Here is a 5,832-nt window from a genome sequence, read left to right as displayed (position 1 = left end):
TTCCATAGCATTGCACGCCGGGAGCGTTTAAATTCAGCTCCCCTCGGCTTGCAAAATATAAACTAGGGATTTTATAAAATACTAACCAGTGCTAGTGACATTTTACGAGAATATTTTGAGTTTTAGTTTGAGTTTGAGTTTGAGTTAGTGAGTTTTGTATCTTTAGTGAGTTATATCTTAAGTTGTGAGAAGTTTTAGATTGTTAAGAGTGAACCAAATTTAGAAAATAATAATAGTTCACTACACCGGCAGAAGGAACGCACTATGGATGCTGAGCGCACTTAACGACAGGTTTAGACAGCAAACTGTCATTTACCTCGTTTTGCTATGACCGTTAGTCGCCGAGCTACAGCCGCTGAAGTGAGTACGTAGATAACACAAGCTGTTCGTCGGATTAATAATACAATGACAACAAAAGAGCTTGAAGAACGTGCTTGTGTGAAATTTTGCTACAACCTTGGCAAAACATTCACAAAAACATTTCAATTGCTTCTCAATTCATTCATCGTCCAAGAAAGCATGCATGCGTTGGTCAAGGAAAAAGATGATGTTAGTTTTTTTTTTTTTTTTTTGATTGGAAAGTCATTGTCCATCGTGAATTTGTATTACGAGATCAGATGGTAAACAAACAGTTTTACCAGGATATTTTTACCGCGGTTGAGGAATGTTGTATGCAGGAATACGTATGAATTATGGGAAAACGATACTTGAATGGTACACCGTGCCAATATGCCTACTCATGCTTCGCTCCTAATCCACAGTTATGTAGCAAAACATCAGACTCTCGTTGTCTATCCCAGGCAAAACATCAACCCCGTTCTTCCGATCTAGCTCCAGCACACTTTTTTCATGTTTTCCAAATTCAAAAACACTTTGAAATAACGTCGTTTCCAAATCATAGAGAAGATTCAGGACAACGCGACAAGAGACCTGCTGACCATCCTAGAAAGTGCGTTTCAGAAGTTTTTCCTTAAATGGAAGAAACGTTGGGAACGGTGTATTTCCAGTAGATGGATTACTCTCATGAGGGTAGTAATTAAAATGTAAAATTAGCAATAAAGATGTTATAGCAAAAGTTAGGTTTCTCTTTGAACACCCTCCTTTACTTGGATTTTAATGTAAAAGTTTTATTTCACAGTTAGTGTGTTGACCAACACGTTTCTAATTTCTTCAGCTCGTTACTACGCAACCTTCTTATGGATTGGGAATTGTGCAAAACAGGCAGATTACTTTGATATATATCGGGTGTTCTAAAAATTGCACCCACAGAGTACAGAGCATTATTCTACAAGTCAAAATAAAGCAATATTTGTATATCTTTCGAGTCCTTGTCTGGAGACACAAATTACACTATGTGACAACGTCGCAAATAAAGAACCATAAATTAGATCTACCAATCTATCAAATAGTTATATGAATTATTTGCAGATGGCAACTAAAGTCGATATTAATTGACACTACAATCACTATTAGTGTAGACATCGATTGAACTGCTTGTTGTGTTCGTAGAGTAATGTCAATGGCTCCAAGTTAATCTGCAACGTTTTCCACATTGTGAAATTTTGATTCCCCAAAGCTGCTGAAGGAAGTCCAGGAGGGCATACCATCAAATAACATTTTCGTTTTATTTTTGCCTGTAGAATAGAGCTCTGTGGTCCGTGGGCGCCATTTTTAGAACACCCGATATATATTAAAAGAGTGTTTCAAAAGTAACTAGGTGATTTCAAAAGCCAATGTAAAAAAAATATATTCTATAAAAAGAGTTTGATATACAAAGATAGCATAATGTATGGATTTCTTTTTATTATTTCTTAAAGATAACATTCTTCAAGTGCCTGTCATTTTCAGCCTCGCACACTCGTATTCTTATTCTGCTGTGTATTGAAAGAGCGTGGTCTCCCTAATCAAGGCAGATCGGTTACAGCTCCTTCTTGTGGCAAATGTGTAATCACATTGCGTGTAATCATCTCCGAGGGTGTTTCTTATATTAAAATGTCTGCGATAGTCTGAGCCGCAGTAATTGATCGTTTTCAAAATAAAGTTTCATGATTGCAATTTTTTTGTTCAATATTGAATCTCTCTATACCTACAATCGCTTCAAATCTTCAAATCTGAAACGAAAATCCAAAAATATCAGAACTTTCGAACAAAATCAAACAAAATATCAAATATCAAAACTTTACAAATATGAAATAAAAATATATTTAATTATTTTAAAAGCTATTAATAGAAAAAGAGAGAGCGAGAGAATATGAATTGATTTGTCATTTTGTTTTCTACAAATGACTTTAAAAAAAAAAAAACTAAAATAGCTAGTTATTGTACAGGCTTAGGAGAAATTTAATGGTCTCTAATCTTTTAACATATAAAGCCGAACGTTTGTTAAGTATACAAACCCATACCCTTGGTTTGCTATATTTCTAAGCAATTCCAATGGAGAAACCATAGGCTATATAGACATTTTTAATATGTATCCTAAGGGGGAAAGAAGGTGTTCAAAATTTAGTCAGAAACATGCGCTCCGACTACGTGGATACTCCGGGGCTCCAGCACCCACACAAATAATATTGTGGGTGCGCCGTACCCCACAAGATTTTTAGTTTGACAGAAACAAAATAAAATAAATATTTCTCACTTGCTACTATCAAAAAATAACAAGCAATTAAAACATTCAAATGGAAGTTAAAATTTCTAACCTCTAAAACATAATTGTTTGTTTCAAATGTGTTTGTACAAAGGCAACCAAACAACAATTTCCCCTCCTTCGTTACCTGTCTCTGGCCTAGTGAAAGGCAATTCCCTGAAAACATATAACACGTCCCGTCATTGATATGCACCCACATACATTTTGGAAAGCCGGCGTCTTTGGTCCGAAACCCCTGAAATTAGACAACACAAACGGCTCTACTGTGTTCCGAGCTGTGTAGAAACATCTGCTAGAATAAAACAAAGTGAAGTTCTGCAAATTGTCAGGAAAGAAAAGTAAATAATGAAACAGGTAGCAGTGTCATGTGTACACAACGTGAAGGAGTTTGGTTTGCATAGTGTAATATTTTCGCAATTAATGTTCCGACCGGAAGTGGTAAGATATTACTAAAAGCATCGGTTTTAGTAGAGAAATTAGACTGAAGAGGGAATATATTGTTGGGTTGCTTAATTGGTTGCAGAAACAGCTTTTCACTATCCATTACCATTTTTACTCCATAACGATCAACGTTAAATTCAGAAGGAGCTGATTTCTGTCACTATTAGATTGAATGAAGAATTTAGGAAGATAGTACCTATTCTTAGAACGCTAAATTCAATTAGAAAAAAAAATGGTTAAGTTTCAAACTTGGGCGTCCGTTTCCAGCAAAAATTTACAGAAAAGATGTGGATAATTTGATCATATGTGTGCTTGATAATATATAAGATTCTCGAAAAATCTGTTTATTTGTTATATTTAAGCGGTTATAAACATGGGACTATACGGCGAGCGGAGGGAACTATTTGGCGCAAGGTAACAAAACAGTTGCATTGTGGGAAAGAAATGAGCATATATGTTATCAACATGGCGAATGTACAAGGGCAATGAAGTAACAGTTTTAACATTCTTGAAGCAATACGTTGATAACGAACAAAATCTTTTAAAATTTTGTGAAAAGCACGGATTAATGAACCTAGTAACAAATTGCAGAAAGTGTGCAAAGAAGATAACAGCGAAAAAACGTGGCGAAAGCGGACGCCCAACTTCGGAATAAATGCCGAAAAAAAAAAAAACAAGTGAATTTCGTTTCAAAGTGTGAAACTACGGTAGACTTCCAAACTGTGTGAATTCAATAATAAAACTAGAAGTAGCACATCTATAACTACTGTGGTTGCAATAGAATAATAAAATCACAGAAAGAACGTGTTCCTCGGATGCTAAATCCATATCAAAGAACATTATTCGCTACCACTTAGTGTTTTCGTTCTATGGCGATAAAGGTTGAAACTGGAAATTGTTAATTCGAATCACTTCCGGTTGAAATACAGGGTTAAGGGAGAAGATAGATACAGGGTTACTCTTGGCAAGCTTAATCGATCACAAAAAAACACTTCTCGATACAGTTCAATACAGTTTCTACGGAAATCAGTATTGAAACCGGAAATACTAATAAATTTCAACCACTTCGGTTTTGGTAGAGTGTTGCGGGTTGTGATGATATGTTCCCTTGACACCATGAATCCATTGCAGAAAGTATCTGGTAGCTATCTATTACCATTTTTGTTTTATGGTAATAAAAGTTGAAACCGGAAATGTTTAATTTTAAACACTTCCGTTTTGAATAGAGGGTTAATGGAGAAGACTGCCCCAATTCTTGAGAAGTTGAATCGATTGCCGTAAACCACATCTCGATATCTCTCCGACTTTTTGCTCAATGGAATTCAGTATTGAAACTGGAAGTTGAAGTAAATTTCAACCACTTCCAGTTTTGGTAGGGTGTTGCGGGTTGTGACAGTATGTTCTCTCGACATCCTAAATCGATTGCAGGATATCACTTCTCGCTATGTAATACAATTTTTTTTGTTCTATAACGATAAATGGTTAATTTGGAGCAGGGGCACCCGAAGAAAATTTTCTAGGGGGCATCTAAATGGTTGCTATATACTGCATCTGGTATTTAATATTCATGGTTTGCTATATTACGTATACATTTTCCTGAGCCAGAGGTGGGGGGAGGGCCTTTCGGGTTCTCATGATTTGGAGCACTTTCGGGTTGAATAGAGCTTCAACGGAGGCGATGAAAACTATTCTTGGGACGCTGAATCGGTTGCAAGAAAACCACTTCTCGGTATTTCTTACCTTTTTGCTCCGATACCTGTCGACAGACGAACTGATGGACAGACAAACCAGTTCTATAAGACCTCCAACACTTACACATAGCATAGTTGGAAGTGTGAGAAATGCTTGTTGTTATCTCTTATCCTTTTTGCTCTATGTACAGGGCGGTCCGGAAGTGGGTGTACCCTCCTTTAGTTTTAACAGTATAGTGTTGGTTATGGTAGAATGTCTGTATATAGTTACCTTGAAGATCTAAACATCGGTATGATCCCCACCCATGTCGTAACACAGCTGAATTCTGTGCCAAGTTCTCGCAGATGTTTTGCGGACATACTCCGGAGTCACGAGGGTGAAGGCGTGTTCCACAGCTCCTCATAATTCCTGCGTTATGTGATATCGAGTGTTTCTTACTTGTTGATTTATGAAACCCCAGAGAGCACTGTCTGGTGTCGTCAGATCGGGACTTCTTGGAGGCCAGGCAAAGGGAGCTGGTAAAGATGCACAACCTCTTCCAATCCAGCGGCTAGGAAACGTCTGATTCAGGTAATTTCGCACGTGAATCGCGAAGTGCGCTGGTGCTCCATCCTGCTGTATCACAACAGTGTCTTTGATACCATTTTCTACCAGTTGAGGCAACAACCACTCATTAATCATCTCCAAGTAACAGACCACTCATTAAGCATCTCCAGAAAATACCAATTAGGAGTACGCCGCTTCCGGACCACGCTGAATAACACATCAATATTGAAAACAGAAATTGCTGTGAGTTTTTATTGTTTCAAATTTTAGTAGAGAGTTAAGGTAGAAACAAGGGCGCCGATTTCTCTGTAAATTTGGGGATGGGGGGACATTCAGATGCAGAAGATACATATATGAAGATTTTAAGACAAATTGCATTAAAATTATGCCAAATATTATATATTCATAAATACAATAGGGGATCCACATGAGTTTTGGGGGCCCCGCCCCCCCAGGATCGGTGCTCTTGGGTAGAATTGAAAATGTATTTTTAGGAAGCTTATTCGATA

The sequence above is a fragment of the Thermobia domestica genome, unplaced genomic scaffold (genome assembly GCF_964235325.1).
Source record: "Thermobia domestica unplaced genomic scaffold, izTheDome1.hap1.1 HAP1_SCAFFOLD_335, whole genome shotgun sequence".
Taxonomy (NCBI): domain Eukaryota; kingdom Metazoa; phylum Arthropoda; class Insecta; order Zygentoma; family Lepismatidae; genus Thermobia; species Thermobia domestica.
The sequence above is the reverse complement of the archived record's forward strand: the minus strand, read 5'-3'. Positions refer to the sequence as shown.